Below are 19,878 nucleotides of genomic sequence, written 5' to 3'. Positions count from 1 at the left end.
GCAGAATAAACTGGGAAAGATATAAGAAATAAGACCTATGCAGCAAAATGAGTAGGGAGCAGGGGGAGGGGGTGGGAACCAAATTCACGAAAGCTAACGTTTTCATCAGTCCAGGTACCCTGCTAACAGGGAACCAAAAAATGAGCTTTGAAACCTGCAGGGAGCCATCAGTGTAAGACTGTTTTATTTCCTTCCAAACTATTGTTGCCTTTATCGTTGTCTCTGATTCGCCTAACACTTCTCTCCCCCCCCCCCCACACACACACACACACTTATTTCTCACCTTTCTGCTCACAAATGGGGCTTTCTCTGTCCTTGGTTGCCTGCTCAGGGGAAACAGACAAGCTTGGCACTGCAGCTCCCCTCCCCACCACCAGCGAAGAAGTCAAAGTGCAAGAAAACAGCGGAAATCTCACAAACAAGGCAGAAAATTCATGGAAGGATGGGGCGTATGATGAAATAAATAAGTGCAGGCTTTGCAGCCTCACACAAAGCCATAAGAACGCAAGGAAACATAACAGCATAAAAAGTGCCTCGCCATCGAGCCCAGTATTCTGCCTCCGGTGCCCAAAAGTACCCGGCAGGTCCCCAATAGCTGACCTGTTTCTTGTTTCTCACTCCCAGGTGTAAGCGCCTGCTCTCCCAAGTCTGCCTGGCCAATAATAACCGTTTATGGTCTTTTCCTTCAGGACCTTGTCCAATCCCCTTTGAACCCCCTTTATGTTAGCTGCTTTGATAACAGATTCCATAGCTTGACTATGCTCCGAGTGATAAAATACTTCCTACGATGCCTTTTGAATCTGCTGGTCACTAGTTTCTTGGGGTGTCCGCCAGTCCCAGTGTTATTTGAAAGGGTGAATAACCGTTCCCTATTTAGCCGTTGCACCCCACTCATGATTTCATAAATCTCAATCATATCCCCTCTCAAGTCTTTTCCAAGCTGATCTGTTTAGCCTTTCTCCATCAGGGAAGCTTATCCATCCCCTTTATCATTTTTGTTTCCCCTTCTCTGTACCTTTTCTATGTCCACTATGTCTTTTTTTTTTTTGAGATGGGGGTGACCAGAACACACAATACTCAAAAGATGGGGGTCGCGCCACGGATCCTTGCAAGGACATTATCGTAGTCTCACTTTTGTTCTCTGTTCCTTTCCAAATAATTCCTAACATCCGGCGGAATTAGCTTCATCAAGTATGGGCGGTGAAGGGGAGGGAGAGAAATGAATAGTCTTTTACTTACCGCAAAGGTAATAGTGTGAAAATGTTCCATTCATTTCCCCAGTGCATTAGTCATCATTTACCTGTGCAGTTCCATGTTATTCATTTTAGTGTGGTGCAGTTATTGGCTGTGTCTTTCCAAATTCTGCCAGATAAATTTGTTGTCTAATTCTTTCCAGCTTGTCAAAAAAGCCGTATTTCTGCATAACATTTATGTAAAATCAGCTATACAAGATAGTTTTAATTAACGGGCGTTTGAAGCTGCAAGAGATGATGTTTAATGTCAAGAAGGTGAATACTGTAAATCCAGATAATCGAGTTGCCTAACCTTGTGTGCAGAGATTTATGAGGTTGTTCGTTTTGTTTTGTTTTGAAAAAAAAAAAAATCCCAGTATTTGTGCTTTTCTGTACAATGAAACAGCACATGAATAGCTCCATGTGTAGGCATGCATTTAGCTGTTGAATGGGAAACGGGATTATCCTTGTGCATGTGCTCATAGGGGGGAAAAAATACATTTCATTCCATTCTCTTGGTTATAGGGTGGAAGCCCACAAGGTGGACTGGTACGTGTGCTGCCATGTAAGCAGTAGTGTCATGAAGCTGGTTAGCTCAAAAGGCATTTTTTAAAAATACCACGGCTACATTATTTCACTAAGACCAGCACACTGGACTTGTTTTGTAAAAAGGATAGACCATCGCTGTCACGGGTGGGGGGGAGGGCGGGAACTGCGGGCAAGAGAAATGAGTCTCTTCTGGGGGAAATCAACAGCAACAGGCCTGCCCAGGCTGGGAGATAAGATCAGCAAGCCCATAAGGCCTGACAGATCAGGGGCAATTACATTGGCCCAATCAAGCTGGGAGATCAGGAGGGCCAACATTGGCTCATGAAGGCCAGGAGAACGTTGGCAGCACTAGCAATAAGGTGAGGGAAAAGAGACAGAGTGTTGGGGATGAGCTTGGGAGGAGGGCAGAGAGAGAGACTAGCAGGGAAAGGGCTGAGGGGTGGGCAACAGAACAGTTGAAGAGAAGACATACGGTAGTAGGGAGAGAAGGGAGAGTAAGAGAAATTGGTTGGCATGAGCTGAGGGAACACCAGAAAGACTGGTGGAGAGAGAGCGGTAGGCAGTAGGGATGTGCATTCATTCAGGACGAATTAGGCAATTTCAAGAAAATTGCCTAATTCGTCCTGGTTCGGGGACCCCGAAACCCGAATGAATTTTTCCTGAAATTTCAGGAAAAATTCGGTTTCGGGTTAATGTTGGTGCTGCCCCCTCCCGGATTCTAATGGAGCCCTTCCAGGGCTGCTGACTTTGAGTGTCTGAACGCCATTTATAGTTGCCTGGGAGGTCGGGTAAGGTCGCCATATTTCTGGTGAGGAAATCTGGAACATCTGTTGACAGTAGTGATCAACCAGTTCTTTTGGGGGGTGAAGTGGTTGATGTGTGGACTGTCCGTAGGAAAAAACAAAATTGCAGCAATCTACTCTCAAAATATACCCAAAAGCACACTCTTTACGTTTTGTCACCACAAAATATTTCAAACCCAGTACAAAAGCCTCTGTGCTGGCCGGTATGTCCTCTATACAAGAAAATTATTATGCACCAGGAAAAAAAAAAATCAAATCCTGCACCAAAATCCAGCTGTTAGCAACATTTACATTCTGGGTGAGAGTCCTGTCCAGGTCAGAGACTTTGAACTGGACTGGATCCCAGGATATTTTAAACTGATGTTATTAATATCTTCTATCAGATAATAAACTGGTTTCCAGCCTTTGCAGTGGTCGGGCTTACATTTTCTGAAGCTCAGCATGTCTCTTTTTAATAAAATGCTCTGTTCTTATTTATGTTACTTTTTTTCTCTCTCTCTCTCTCTGGTGTTTTTTTCTTTTCTGTTTATCTCCCTTCTTTCTCCTTCAAAATGGATATTTTAATACTTTATCTTCCTCCTCTTTCTGCTCTCATCTCCTGCTTCTCTCCTTTCTTTTCATCTCCTCATCAGATTCTTGCTGCCCGCTTACCTCTTCCTTTCTCTGCTGTATTTCATATGTTCTCTCTCTTTGTTTCCTTTTCCCCCATTCTCTTCATGGATACTTTCGGCATCAAAGCCAGAATCCTCTCTCTTATCAGCCCCGTCCCCAGTCCTCTCTCCTTCTGCCCTCCCCCATCATGGATCCTTTCTCCTCCCTCCACCCAATAACCAGTCTCATTTCCCTCCCTCTCTCTCTCTCCATCCTAATTCCTTTCTCAACCACATTCACCCCTCCCCCCCCCCCCCCCCCCCCAGCCAGGGTACTTTCTCCTTGGCCCTGCCCCAGTCTTCTCTCCCTCTGACCCTGATCCCTCCATTCTGGGTCCTTTTTCCCTCAATCTTGATCCCCCATGTCCTCTCTCAACCCCCCCATCCTAGGTTCATTCTCTGCTCTCCTCAATCCCTGGAATGCTTTCCCCACATTCCCTCCCCTTAACCCCTGGAAAGCTCTTCCCACATTCCCCTCCCACCCCTAGAAGGGTGTTGTCGTCCCCCCCTCCCCATTCTCTTCTTTCCACTGAAAGCTCTCCAAGCATTCCTCCCCAAAAGCTCTCACATATCCTCTCCCCAGTTTTCATTGATTCTCTCTGTCCTGCAATCCCCAGTGCAGCCTGGCTTCCTCCTGATCCTCCTCATTCAGCCGAAGGAGCAGCGCTTAACTTCCTCTGCTGTGCCAGTCCAGTGTTATGGTTTGAGCCGCACAAACCTCATGGATCTTGTGCCTCATACCATGAGATTTGCCTTTCACAGCACAGGAAACTGATGCTCGTTAAAAAGCACTTCTGACAGCCAAGGAAGGGTGCATGAGGGAGTGGCGAGGAAAAACCAGGTTCTGTACTGTGTACATTCCATGAGCATGTTTAGCTATATGATGATGTCCCCCTCCCTTAGAACAGCTGCCCTGTGCAAGTGCACAGTTTGCACATTGAGTCACACCAGCCCTACCTCTGGGTACTAATCCTTAAGCATTGTGCTTTTCTGTTGTGTGTATATTGCATGAAATGGCAGAGCCTTTTAGGAAACTGTTCTTTGAAAGATGTTTCATAAAACAGAATTATAATTGAAAATGCCACACTTACATTTTCTCCCTTAGTATTCTGGTCCATTTATTGGTGATCAGAGCTAAGATATTAAGCCTTCTGTTTGTTATATAGATTTTACAAGTGCAAGTTAATGTTCCCCAGAAAGCAAATAAACACAAACAATTATAGGAACTTTTTATTTGCTAATAGACATTTAACAGATTATGGAAGATAAGAACACACCAGCCAATTTAATTAAAGAGCAAAGAGTGTGAATTCCTAAATGGATATCTGAGGAATCTGGTCTCCCCCAACGTGGGAGGCAAGCTGACCATTCTCCCGGCTCCTGGCTTTTCTTCAAGAGGTGACACGCAGGTTGGATTGGCGCAGCTTTGAACCTCGTGAGCCCTAGCGCCAGTCATCAAGGCTTCAACCCTAGCTACTGTCCATCTGCACAAATTTCAGAGGCATTCCTAATCGAGCACTTTTTACAAAAAAATAAATTCTGATAGTCCTTGCATGCTTAGAATAGGGAACTTGGGTAGCTAAAGGGGGGTCAGAGATGCTAGCTGTACCTGGATTCTTTACCATGAACCTTTAAAAGGTGACAAGTAAGCATTATGGGATAAGAATACCAAAGAAGGCATTTTTATAGGGCTGCGCATGCAGTATTACGATAAAGAATCCTTCTTTAGCAGGTGGGTCTGTCCAGAAGGCAATATATGCAGGCACTCGCGTAGCTGGCCCTGCCTGGCAGGCTGCGCAGGATACCTAGGCAGCGGCCACATTAGCATTGCTAGCTGTTTTATATTATTGCAGAGTTTTGGTGGGTGTTGAATGGGGACATAGTCGGGGTGGAGTACAAGAGAGAAAGACAAAAAGGCCGTCCTGGATTAGCAGGAGCCTTACAGGTGGTCACACTCTGTGGCTGACACGCAGGGGGATGCATCCTTAATGTGGACTGAATAAATGAGCAGACTGAATGGGCCAGATGATCTTTTTCTGCCATCTTCTACTACGTTAGTATGGAAGGCCAGGTTTATTGCTTCAATATATGTAAGATACTTTTGGTCAAGAAGAGAATGATGCTTTTCCCTAAGGTGGGAATGTTTTTTTAAGACTCGGGGTAAACTCTGGTTTAAGAGTATTTCATAGGAGATTTTATGTATTATTTGTCTGGTATGTTTAAAAAATTGTATTTATGTCAACACTGTGATCTGCCTAGATGAGGGGAACCAGATTGGGCGGAATATAAGAAATTTTAATAAATAAATTCAGTCCAGTAAAATACAGATGATATAGAAATGACCCTCAACTATAAGGACAGTGATAACTGGAAGACCTAGAGGAAACGTAAGGTGCTCTCGTAGCCAGGTCTGTCAGCAGTCTACACAGGGGACCTAGGTGGCTTGATGCTCAGGCAATGGCCACACTGGTACAGGTAGCTCTTTAGATCATTAAAAGTGTAACCTCTGTTCTCTCTTTTCTTGGACACGGGGACATAGCGTGCATGGACCATCATGCACACTCGACAGTCGGGGAAAATGTGCTTCAAGGTCGTTAGGGCTATAGTCCTCTTTACCTCCAGTGCAAGAAACACAGCCACAAAATTGTTGGGTTAAAAAAAAAAAAAATAAGTTTACTGAGGTACCTGTGGACTGGCAACATCCATGAGAAAAAAAAATAAAAATCCAGTCACAGAAATACAGGTCAACACCCAGCAGCAGGGGAGTCCATTGGCTCCTCAAATCCCTATCAAGAAAGCCCTAGGAGTCATCTTTGACTCACAGACTAGGGATGTGAATCGTGTCCTCGATCGTCTTAACGATCGATTTCGGCTGGGAGGGGGAGGGAATCGTATTGTTGCCGTTTGGGGGGGTAAAATATCGTGAAAAATCGTTAAAAATCGTTAAAAATCGAAAAAATCGAAAAACCGGCACATTAAAACCCCCTAAAACCCACCCCCGACCCTTTAAATTAAATCCCCCACCCAAATGACTTAAATAACCTGCGGGTCCAGCGGCGGTCCGGAACGGCAGCAGTCCGGAACGGGCTCCTGCTCCTGAATCTTGTCGTCTTCAGCCGGCGCCATTTTCCAAAATGGCGCCGAAAAATGGCGGCGGCCATAGACGAAAAAGATTGGACGGCAGGAGGTCCTTCCGGACCCCCGCTGGACTTTTGGCAAGTCTCGTGGGGGTCAGGAGGCCCCCCACAAGCTGGCCAAAAGTTCCTGGAGGTCCAGCGGGGGTCAGGGAGCGATTTCCCGCCGCGAATCGTTTTCGTACGGAAAATGGCGCCGGCAGGAGATCGACTGCAAGAGGTCGTTCAGCGAGGGTTCCGGCGCCTCGCTGAACGACCTCCTGCAGTCGATCTCCTGCCGGCGCCATTTTCCGTACGAAAACGATTCGCGGCGGGAAATCGCTCCCTGACCCCCGCTGGACCTCCAGGAACTTTTGGCCAGCTTGTGGGGGGCCTCCTGACCCCCACGAGACTTGCCAAAAGTCCAGCGGGGGTCCGGAAGGACCTCCTGCCGTCCAATCTTTTTCGTCTATGGCCGCCGCCATTTTTCGGCGCCATTTTGGAAAATGGCGCCGGCTGAAGACGACAAGATTCAGGAGCAGGAGCCCGTTCCGGACCGCTGCCGTTCCGGACCGCCGCTGGACCCGCAGGTTATTTAAGTTATTGGGGGGGGGGGTTCGGGAGGGTGGGGGATTTAATTTAAAGGGTCGGGGGTGGGTTTTAGGGGGTTTTAGTGTGCCGGCTCACGATTCTAACGATTTATAACGATAAATCGTTAGAATCTGTATTGTATTGTGTTCCATAACGGTTTAAGACGATATTAAAATTATCGGACGATAATTTTAATCGTCCTAAAACGATTCACATCCCTATCACAGACTCCCATTTTGGTAGCCGAATCAAGCTGGGGATTTCTCCTCTCTTCCTTGGACACTGCCCTGCTGTCACTTCCCACTCCAGTCACTGCTCTCTGCCACCCTCCTGTAAGATGGCTCTGATGCCCCTCTCCTTGGGGGGGGGTGGGGCAGAGCCTCTTCACAACAGAACATGCTCTCGCTACGGCTTGGACTTCTCCAAAGTGGATTTCCAGTTCTCCAACAGATTTCTGCGGGATTTTGAACAAAAGAGTACGGCGCGTCCTCCCTCTCATTAGGAATGCACACAAAAACCTTGCTGCTTCAAGGCCTCTCCCCACCAGCACTAGGCACTGCATCCACAAAATCTTCTGGGCTCCTTGGGTTTTATTCAGCTCACAAAACCCTGGACACCCCTCAATGGGGAGCATCTAAATAAACCAATACGCCTCTCTTACCTCATAGTTAAGTGTCTGTGCAGGGAAATATCTTTCATTTTCGTTTGTTTTATTTGTTTTTGGATCTTTTGTTTTGCTTTGTTTTATGGGCTTTTTTTTTTTTAATTTGTATTCATTTCTGAAGTTAATATGCACTGTTTGCACTGTGCTGCTGTGTTAACTGGCAAAGTTGTACGCTATGTTAATTTACATTTCTAGACCACCTTCTTGGCCGCTTCTTATTAAAAATAAAAAAATAATAATAGAATGAGGGAGATGTTAACTTGAAAATGTATTTTCTTTCTTTGCCACAGCAGTTTCAGCATATGGGCACCCGATACACACTGATCAGGTTGCTAGCAGTGTAAGGGCATCAACTTAGCACATAATTCTCCAGCTGAGAGGCATGGTCGGCTGAATTCACATCCTGCTGCTGTATATCCATCCCAGCTGGGCTCAGAGTTAACCTGTCAGAGTTGCTTCCAAAAAGCCTCCCGGATTAAAGGAATATTATCATGGGCTCATAGGTAAAATTTCTAGCTAGATTTCTTAGAATATTAACTTGGCTATTCTCCCTGTTTTCACCTCATTTCCAAGGTCTCCTTTTTTTGAGTGTTCTGGCATATTTTGTTATATTTTTGGATATAAATATTGTCTTCCGTCTTGTTAGGACCATGCCCAGTATTTAAAAATAAGCATTCTTCCTTAAGTTTGCTCTTCAGTTGTTTATTCCTCACATAGACTTTGTCTCTATCCAAATACTGCCCATATATGACTCCGTCAAGTAACAGCACAGAAGTGCCACAATTTCTGTGGATTCCTGATGGTGAAAACATCCAAGGTGAAGGAGTTTTCAGAGACTTTTACAGATTAGTATTTCCTTAGGATGAAAATATAAATCAGAAGACAAACATGGAATTCTACTGATTTTGTTTATTTACAAAACTAGCAAAATTACTATGGAAAATTCTCCCAGTCCCCAACTTTCAGTTTCCGTTCCACTTTGAAATGCAGGTGTCCCTCATGTTGTAAGTTTTCAGGCATGGATACTAGGTCAACTTGCAGGATGCCACAGCATTTAGGGTTGAAGCAATCAGCTGCAGGTGAACTTGGGTTTTCTAAGTTGCAAGTTTAATGCAGGTTAATTGAGTACATTTAATTTCCGTGTCTTCCCAATAGCAGCGATTTTCAATTCAGCCTTTGAGACTCTCAGCAAGGTCTATCTGCCTGTATATCATCAATGAATATTCATCAGATATATCTGCTTGCATGTCATTCACATAGCACAATTCTCCTGAAATCCAGACCTGTTGGCAACCTCGCAGGGCCGGCAACAAGAACCCCGGCCTAGAATGAAATGTCTATTTCCTAGCGTGTAGCAGATGGACTCCTGATAGCAATTGGAGACGGATCAGATTTCACCCTGCTCCGAGCATGCAAGTTCTCCACATCCCTAACATACATAAGGATTTGGAGACTATTCAAAGCCTGGTGTGAGGACCTCGACATCATCCCACGCTTAGTCAAAATTCCCACGATTTTGGAATTCCTACACAACGGTCTACAGAAGGGATGGTCTCTCAACTCCATCAAGGTACAGGTGGCCGCATTGTCATGCTACGGAACCAAGAGTGAGGACGGTAGCCTAGCCTCTCACCTGGATGTCTCCCGCTTCCTGAAGGGAGTCAAGCAGATCCGACCACCCCTAAAGTGGCTGGTACCTCTATGGAACCTCAACTTGGTTGTAGAGCTCTTAGCAGGAGCCTCCTTCAGACCTCTCCGCAGCCTGTCCTGACTATTAACATTGAAAACAGCCTTCCTGGTGGCAGTTTGTTCGGCCCGTCATATCTCCAAGCTACAAGCACTGTCCTGCCGGGAGCCGTTCCTCAGACTCACTCCGGGAACCATCCAGTTACGCACGGTTCCATCTTTCCTCCCCAAAGTGGTTTCTCACTTCCATCTCAACCAAACCATCTCGCTACCATCACTAGATGAGCATAAGGATTCGGACGAATCTCGCCACCTGTGCCATCTCAACGTCAGCAGACTCCTAGTCCGATACTTGGAAAGGTCGGAGTCCATACGAAAGATGGACCATCTATTCGTCCTTCACAGCGGGAAGAAGCAAGGGGAAGCGGCCTCGCTGGCAACCATAGCCCGCTGGATCAAAGAAGTTATCAAGGTGGCCTACGTAGAAGCAGGCAAGCCGTTGCCTTTGCAAGTCAAGGCCCATTCTTCTAGAGCCCAGGCAGTGTCCTGGGCGGAAACCAAGATGCTGTCACCCGTCGAGATATGTCGGGCGGCAACATGGTCCTCCATCCACACCTTCTCCAGGTTCTACCACCTGGATGTTCAGGCTCGAGAGGACACAGCATTTGCAAGGGCAGTACTAAGTGGGCCTCGGGCAGCCTCCCACCCAGTTCGGGAGTAGCTTTTATACATCCCATTGGTCCTGAGTCCATCTGCTACACGCTAGGAAATGGAGAAATTACTTACCTGATAATTTCATTTTCCTTAGTGTAGAAAGATGGACTCAGCATCCCACCCACGGCTGCCGTCATTCATGGAATTCTCGGGCGACATCCCCGAGAGCGAGTTATTCACAGGTAAGCCAAGCTTTTCCTCCAATTAAGGACACCCATCCTACCGGGTGTCGACGTTTCTTGGTTGAGGGCACTGGTGGTCTCCAGCTATAACCACATCAACCGGTTCAAGTTAATCAAGTTATGCAAGTTATTCAGTCACACATATATCCACAATTGCTTTTCGAAGAGAATACTGAAGAGCTGCATTTCCTGGTATATGTACTAGGGCTGACATCAGATTGAAATCTGATCCGTCTCCAACTGCTATCAGGAGTACACTATACCCATTAGTCCTGAGTCCATCTGTCTACATTAAGGAAAACGAAATTATCAAGTAAGTAATTTCTCCATTTTCAAACATTGTTTCCACAAAATAGCTTTAAAGGTTTTGGTGGAATTTCTGTAGCGTGAAAAAGTTGGAAACATAGCTAAGAATTTCATTGGCTGTCCGTTCGCATTAGGGCTGCAGGAAGGCCATGAGTGCACCGTGAGGTCTTCCTGTACCAGAACTGGTTACTCAAGTCCTGCCTGCAAAGCATTCTTGAGGTTATAGTCAGATTCACTTAAAATTAAAAGAACAAAATACAAATCCCAATGTGCATTGTGGTTGAAGTTACAAAGAAAAAAAAATAAAATCAAAATGTCTTGAGGTTCGTTTGCTCCATCTGGTGACAATAGTGTTGATGGGGGTTTCTTTCAAAGCTACAAGCTTCTAAGGCAGGGGTCTCAAAATCAGTGGTCAGGACTTCTCGGCCAGGTCTGGCATTACTGGCATCTTTGGTGTTAAAGTGAGGTCAATTCGTATAGAAATCAAACCTGCCTATGGTGAGAGGAGGGGGAAATTGCTTGGAAATTCTATTCTAAGATGCTGGAGGTTTTCTCTCTCTTCCCTTCCTCAGTGTTTCATATCCCTGGGGTGGGGGTGGGGTAGGGAGGATGGAGTTACCAATAGGCAATTGCCAACGGGCAGCCAGCCATGAGGGGGCAGCCGATCTACCCGAGGGCACGGCTGTCGACAGGGATCAGCCATGGGGGCAGCAGCAACGCCATGCCGCCATTTTCAGCAGAAGCACACTTCAGTGGCCGCTCCTGCATTGTGGCAGGAGCCCAGTGCAAGCAGTTGGAGGGTTAGCCCAGCCCTCCGCCTACCAGGGCCAACCATGACTTTAGAGCGGGCATAGATGGCAGTCCACGAGCCTGAGGGCAGCGGGGAATATAAATCTGACTCTGCATAGCCCTGGGATGGAGTTCTCCCTGGCAGAGGGATGAGATAGAAACGTCTTCTCATTTGCAATCTTCTTAATCTGTCTCCGCATAAATTACTCCTGCAACATGTTTAGCAACCACCAAAACGCAAAAGAGGGCCCCGTGTGCTGAAGATAATTACTTCACCGGCATTTGTAAAGAAAGAAGGCAGGCTGCTTATTTATACACCAAATCTGTCTGCTGTTTTCTTCCCGAGTGTGAAGATGCTTTTATTTCTTGGCTGCAGCACTCGACTCTGTTTTAACTGACACAGATTTGTGTTTCGTTCCAGATCTTTTAAATTATTATACGCAATTTTTAGATCCTTAGATAACCTGTACTTCGCTCTGTGCCAGCACAGCAATTATTAAAACATCTTTATTGATTTTACACACTCCTGTATGAGATTTGATTTAAATTTATTCAGGGGGAAACTGATTTGTAACAGACTGGACATCAGGCTTTGTTCTTCTTAAGGTTATTCCAGGATTAGACAAACTAGTTAGAATTTAATTAGTCACCGCTGACCTCCCACATGGTTCTGCACAGTGTGGCTTTTCCAAGCTAGAGACTACACTGGCCCAGCACAGCTTTGCATGAAATCTCAGCTGGGTTAATTCATCTTCTCAAAAGCTAAACCAGCCCTGAAGCTTTTTCTGAGTCCCATTTTTTTTGACTGACTTGTTGAGCAGGGACAATAGTGGCTTGGTGCTGGACATTTGACAGACATCCTGAGCCATCTGCCCTAAGATTGCTGCCAGAAGACCGTAGGGTGGGTGGTGAGGCTGCTTTGATCGCAATTAAGTCATGGTGTCCAGCGCCCATTGTCTCTTTGTGAGCCGGACACCAGAGGAAGCAGGAGCGGGCTCCTTTTCTAAAAACCTAAGCAAGCTCTCACTAATAATCAAATCTCTGCCTCACCCACGGGAGAAAGTCTGAGCCTTCACAAGCCAATCACATCCAAGCCAACCTAGAAGGTATGGATGTCCCATCCAGGCCATGTTATATTTGAGCTTTAGAATACCTAATAAAAATCCGGGCTGAATGAGTCTTATCTGTACAGTGCACAGCTGCTTCAACCTGCCCCCTCGAACTTTTTCAGTTTCTATCCCTGGGTCGTAAAAGTGAGGCAGGTCTGTTTGCTGTGTTACTGGAGAATCAAAGTCCCCCCCACAATGCCAGAGTCTGCCATCGTCTTCTGATCCTAACAATGCAAGTCTCACATTAGTGATGCTCTATTCCATACTTTAAAAATTTCCATGGTGAAGGGATGCATAAGATGATACCTTATCACAGAAATCACAAATGATATAATGAAAAAAATCTCATACATTCAATTCATAAATCTTTATTTAACATTATATATTCACCTATAGAAAATAATACTGAACATTATATATTCACCTATAGAAAAGAATACCTTAATTTCACAATCATTAATAGAAAAGACCTCACCATTCAAACACAGATACCACAAAAACACATTCATAACTCCAATATCATACACACACACACCACACATCATTAAAATTACAACAAAATACCTGACATGAGAAAAAAAAAAGTTGCATTGATATATAGATTTGTATAATGTTCCAGTATTTTGTTTATGCAGTTACTGATATTTTCTGCTTAAAAGATTTGGGGGAAAAAATTCCATGATGGAGAAAATTATCACACTGAGGGTGTGGAAAAGTCATGTGTTGCTTCTGAGAATGTCACGCTGACTATCGCTTTCTTGCCCCCAAACACTCAATTTATTGCATGATGAACAAGCAGTAGCAGCTGACAATAACAGATTTTCCATGCAAAATGTGTGATGAGGTCTTTTCTTTTTTTTTTTTCAGTTGTTATGGGAAACAGAATCTTTGATTGGCAGACTGCAATTCCGAGTTTACATTTTAGGGCCTGATGGTCTCCTTCTGCTACCTTGGCCTGCCAGGCCAATTGGAACTGACCCCCTTCTGGGGCTCCACCACTATAAACCTGCAGATTTTCCCAGAACTGGAATTATGACAAGGGAAGCAAAAATCCGGGGTGGGGGAGAGGCAACATTCCTGTTCATTCGCCCTGCAAGAAAGCCAATCCTGCTCCTTCCCAGACCTCCCTTCTCATTTCCCTTCCTCCCCCACCCCTCCCCCAGACCTCCAATGTTCGATCCCCACCACTGCTGCAAACAGAAAGCACTGCGAGCAGGGGTGAGTAAGTTAACCCGTCACAGGTACCACAGTGGGCCCTACTTCCTTTGGGATCCTGTGCGGGAGAGGAGTGTTGCAGTGCCTGTGAGTAGGTTTGGCTGATAAGGTCCCTGCACTGTTTGCGGCATGCTCAGAGCCCTGAGGGGTGCAGCAGCAGGAAGGAGATTGGATATTAGAGGAGACGGAATAAAGGAATGGAAGGGAAGACATCCGAGGGGATGGAGGTAGATTAGAATTCGAGGTCTGCTAGGAAGGGAGGAATGGAGATTAAGAGGCCAGGGGGGGGTCCGTGTTCCACTGACAGTATCAAGAGCAGGCTCGAATTTAAGAGTTTGGCACCAGTAAGCAGGGTTAGAGAGCGGGAGGTGGGAGACCCCGGGGATTGGAAACTGGGGGGGGGGCATCCCTCTTCTCCCACCAAGCACTTTCTAAAGGCTCTTGGCGGCAGCACCCCTTCGAAGTGGACTGCTACAGCAGGCTCCTCCTTGGCCCAGTGCACTCCTCTTTGGCATAGGCACCCTAGGCTAGTGGTCCCCACTCATGTCCTGGGGGGCCCACCAGCCAGTCGGGTTTTCAGGATATCCGCAATGAATATGCATGAGAGAAAATGTGCATGTTACGGGCAAATGTTCTGATAACATGCAAATTTTCTCTCATGCATATTCATTGCGGATATCCTGAAAACCCGACTGGCTGGTGGGCCCCCAGGTCAGGGCTGGGGACCACTGCCCTAGGAAATGGCCGGTGTTGCCTCTGCCTATATTTGGACCTGACAAAGGGGCATTGAAAGGTGTCAGTGGGTTTTCTGCCTTTCTGCACACTCAAGAGCGAGTCATTCTTCAGGGATGGGAATGAGACTTCCTCAGCATGTAACAGACTCGGAACGATGCATTCCTGTGGGACCTAACTGCTGAGCAAAATTCTGGCAGGGGGCTTCTTTGACTGTTCAGCAGAGATTTCAGCCCAGATTGTTGATGCTTATGGATAATTCTCTTTGATTTTATTTCACTCAGTAAAATTCCAGTAGTTACTGTCTGTGCATGCGCATATGTATTTTTTTGTGTGTGCTCTATTTTATTTCCCCTGGTAAAAAAAATGGCATATTTAAACCTTGTCTGGATAGTCCAGACAATCTAAGTTGATCATTATGATTTGTTCTTTCACTGGGGGCCTAGCTGTACTGAATTACAAAACAAAATTTAGCTTTGAGTGTTCAACATCTTTTTCTTCACTTTCAGTGACTTCCTGGTGGTAGCAAATTCTCTTATGCCTTCCTTTATCCTAGGCTTGGCAGGCTTGAGATATGAAATAGAACACGAGCCATTAACGATGTGCATTTTAATACCTGAAATCAACTGAGTTGCCCCGGTGGAGGACGACATCTTTGTACAATGCCCGGTACAAGCCTAGGAATTGTTTTCGCTCCCGCATAAATCTATCCCGGCGGAGATCAAGAAAATCAACTATGTGTCAACAGCTGCCCATTCATTCCCAGGAAACTGTTTTAAAAAAACAGAGATCATCGTTTCCTGTCCATCCTACCAAACTTGCCCCTAGATTTATCATTTCGCTATAACGATCACCTGCAGAAAAAAAAAAAAAAAGGGGCGGGGGCGATAGTGAGCTGGCGGCCGCATGGCAGCGGCGCGTTTTCTCCTGCCGCAGCTGCTCCACGCTCTATCGCCCCCGTGGCGCCAATGAAATAGGTGTAGGTATTTCCAGCGTTCCTGCCGGCCATAATGTGCGAAACACCCGCAGCGCTACAACCCCTTATTTAACTGAACCCCGCCCAAACCCCTCCTCTTTCCCTCATTTGAATTTTAATGTGGTGATGTGGTAGTTATCACGTGCGTTGGGGCATTATCGCGTGCTGCAGTGCCTGTGAGGGTAGGTTTGGCTGACTAACGCCCTAACGCACGCGATAACAGCCCATGGCGATTTGAAAAATGACCCTATCAGATCCATGATGATGTCTGGTGGTGGGTACGGGCCCTTGCCTGAATTGTTCACCACGCGCACACAGCTCCTCTGCTTTCGTTTTTTTTAAAGATACAATACTTCTGGCAATTTGTCTAATACATCACAAATCAATCAATATTCAATAATATATAGTGACATATAAATATATTTTTCTCAATCTTTATTCATGAAAAATTATTAAAAAAACATCCCAAACAACATTTCTTCAAAATTACCCCGGATCACCAAACATTTAAAAATATCACCATACTCATTCATATCTCATACATACTACATCCCACTCACGCATAAAAAATGTTTACAGATTTTTTAACAATTCACATTAGATGCATGAGAACATCTTTCCACATTATCAATTCTTAATTATATTTCATGTATAAGCAGAGAGAGTTCAATTCCACAAAATTTTCTTCGTTCCCAGAACGCCAATGCTCTAATCCATCTTCATCCTCTCAACATGTTTCGCCTTTCCCCAGGCTTCTTCAGGAGAACTTCTGAGGAATCTCCTACTGCTTATGTATCCTCAACAACTATCCAAAGGATTTATTCATCTGAACGTCCCAAACACCTTTTCTCAGACGTACAGCCAGATGTATCCCCGACTCTTATTTCGCATCGTCTTGCAAATTTAAATGTATCTCACATTTTATATACCTTTTCAAATTACAGCGAAAAAGCACCACCACCAAAACTCAAAAAAACGCCGCCATCGAGTGAATCAACGTTCCCTTCTGGGAACGAAGAAAATTTTGTGGAATTGAACTCTCTCTGCTTATAATGAAATATAATTAAGAATTGATAATGTGGAAAGATGTTCTCATGCATCTAATGTGAATTGTTAAAAAATTTGTAAACATTTTTTATGCAGTAGAATGTGTGAGTGGGATGTAGTATGTATGAGATATAGTATGGTGATATTTTTAAATGTTTGGTGATCCGGGGTAATTTTGAAGAAATGTTGTTTGGGATGTTTTTTAATAATTTTTCATGAATAAAGATTGAGAAAAATATATTTATATGTCACTATATATTATTGAATATTCGTTTTTTTAAAGGCAAAGCAGTTATTCTGATTTTACTTCCTCGTTCCAGGACCTTTTGAATTTTTGGCAACACATTAAAAAAAACAAACAAAAAAAAAAAAACCAGAGAAAATATGTCACATTGCATATTCAGAACTAGTTCTGTATGATTTTGCCTGTTTTGGTGTTTTTGGTCTTGGGCTTCCTTTATAAGGGAAATCATATTTCAAGGCTTAATGGCAATTGGAAAATAAATTTCAGGAGGGCACAGGCTGCAGTGCAAGCTGTGCATCAGAGAATCAAGTAAAGAGAGGGCTGGAAGCACCTCAAGAAGTAACTCACTTTATTCCCCATCTCAAAGCAGCCCCCACTCTGTTTAAGCTATGCTAGACATGCTTTGGCACAAGGCAGGAGACCCCAGCATTTCCCTGAGCTTGTTGTAATTCTATTTATTTATTTAAAAGATTTATATTTCTGCCTCTTCAAAGTTCGAGGCAGGTCACATAATGTACATTCATAAAGATTTTATAGATGAACAAAATCACAGACTAAACAAGCAATAAAGCTCAGGGAACAATCAAAGGATACTCGCACAAGACTGCCTATAATGGGTGGTCGCTATCTCAGTAGTAGGTTCTCCATTAAAAGGACATTAGTTGCTGCTAAATGCTCCTTTGACAAGATGAGTTTTCAATATTTTTTTTTAAGTTTAGCCTTATTAGCAGTCATTCTGATTTCCTCGGGGCATCTGTTCAGGTCCAGCTGTGGAAAAAGCACGAGTTCTAGTCTCAACGAGGTGAGCAAGTTTTATTGAGGGCATCTTGGGCAGACCCTTATTCACAGACCTTAGGCTTCACAACGCTGGTAAAAGAGAAGTCAAGAACTCAGTCATAGTTTCTCCAGATTGTAAAGCAAAAAATGCATCAGACAAACAATTCTATATTTCAGACGCCAGAGAATAGGGAGGGAGCCAATGGAGGGAGTGAGGAATAGGAGTAATATGGGTATAGAAACTAACTCCGGTTAATATTTGAGCAGCAGAGTTCTGAATTATCTGTAAAGATCTCAGTGCATTATGAGAAAGTCCAAAAAACAGAGCATTACAGGAATCAAAAGAAAGGAATATTAGTGACTATAGCGTAGTCAAGGTTTGAGTCTACATAAAAGATGATGCAATTTGAAGAATGCAGATTTTACCTTATTTTTCAAATGATCAAGTGTAGATAGGGCTGTGTCATTGGTAACACTTAAACTGCCTACTACATTCTTTATTGGTAAAGAACAACCATCCAAAAACAAAAGACACAGGGCAATTAAGTTCTAGTACTTAAGTATTACCTAATACTTTTTGTCCTGCTCCCACTGGCATGAGACCATGACCAAACAATCATTCTTTTTACATTTCCACTCTGTATATCTGAAGACTGCTTCCAGGTCACTCCTTGATCCTCCAGGCTAAATAAACTCAACTCCTTCATCTTTCCTTATAGGTCAAACTGTCTAGACCAGTTATTCTCAACCAGGCTCTTGAGGACATGTGCAATGAATATGCATGAGATATATTTGCATGCAATGGAGACAGTGCTTGCAAATATATCTCGTGCATATTCATTGCGGATATTCCGACAACCAGACTGGCTAGGTGGTCACCAGGGGTCAGGATGAGAAGCACAGAATTACACCACCTGTTTATTATTATTTGTAGTTGAAATAATCCATAGCAGCTCATGAATGAAAAGCAATGTCATGTTGTGTGATAATTTCCCTAAAGCACAACAGATTTCACTACAGAGCATAAGAAATGCCCCTGCTGGGTCAGACCAAAGGTCCATCGAGCCCTGCATCCTGTCTCCGACAGTGGCCAGTTCAGGTCGCTTGGCAGTACCCAGCAGATCCTAACGGGGAGATACATTCCCTGTTGTTCACTCTCGATGATTTATTATTTAAAAAATAATAAAAATAGTTTTCCACAAATTCCTAAGAAATATCTCAATACCTAAAGGGAGGGGAGAATCAATAAATGAGGTGAGTTTAAGCTGTGTTGCTGCTGTGCTTAAATTAACTTTATTTATTGACGTCCTCCCTCGTATTTTTATTAATCTGGTTTGTTGATCCCCTGGCTTAAGGAAGAAAGTACAGTCAGCTTGTGGCCTTGCAGCAATGTACCTTAAAACTGCAGCAACCTGAACTCTGATGTAAGTATTAAATTGAAAAGAATCCTTATTTTGAAGAGTTTTATGAAATTCATGCAGACTGCCAAGGTCAGGACTTCACTGTCTTGCTAAATGAGGGGACATTTGAAGAAATGACTGCGCAGGTGTGCCCATATCTTGAGTACCAGACTACGCAATGGCAATTATTGGTTCCTGAGCAACCATAGATGGATTTGAAAGGGTAAGTTCGTTGTCCACTAATACTATCTTGTCGTTATTCTTTTTTTTTTTTTTAGAATTCGGATTGAACATTCCAAATGATCTATTCCTTTACATTTTATATTCCAGGGGATCATTTTTAGCTCTGCCTACTGAGTACCACCATTTATCTCTGTGCTTTGCAATGACATTGTAGGGTCTTGTGCCCAGGGCATAGCAGCGGTTTGCTGTGCACACTTATCCTTCCAGTGTGTCTGGTGGGAGCAGGGGATATCGCAGTGCATTGGTTCCCAAAATTCAGTCCACGAGATTCTCCCCACAAACAGCCTGCTTTTGAGGATATCCATAATGAATATTACGCAGCAGTGCAGTAGATGAATGCAAAGAAAGATCTATTGGCCTATCCAGTCTGCAAAGTCATGAGGCTTCTTTGCACATGTTTGCTGTAAAATAAACTATTTTATCGTTCCAGGAAGATAGTAGATTTATTGATTTGAATCAGTGATTCCCAAACCAGTCTGCTAGTCAGGATGTCAGTGCCTGGGACATATTTGGGTACTCTGGAAATGCAATACATTGTGGCTAGGTTCCAGTACCACAAAAACTGTGCAGGCCTTCCCAAGATCTGCTGGGTAAAGTTCATCAGATAGTCTCCTCTCTCCCCATGAATCTCTGTGAGATCCAGTACGGATCAGTGGGTAATCCATATCGGATTTGCTAAAAGCAATGTCACACAAATTTTGCCAGCAGCATGGTCTCTCTCTTTCTTTTTAACTAGGTTTGTTGGATGCATCTGACAAAACTGAAGACTTTCTATGGGCTTGGTGAATCACTTCTCAAACCTCATTTGAAAATAATGTGTGCATTCCCATTCCTCACTTTTGGATCTCTGTTGATT

This window comes from Rhinatrema bivittatum, chromosome 8 (genome assembly GCF_901001135.1).
Source record: "Rhinatrema bivittatum chromosome 8, aRhiBiv1.1, whole genome shotgun sequence".
Taxonomy (NCBI): Eukaryota; Metazoa; Chordata; class Amphibia; order Gymnophiona; family Rhinatrematidae; genus Rhinatrema; species Rhinatrema bivittatum.
The sequence above is the reverse complement of the archived record's forward strand: the minus strand, read 5'-3'. Positions refer to the sequence as shown.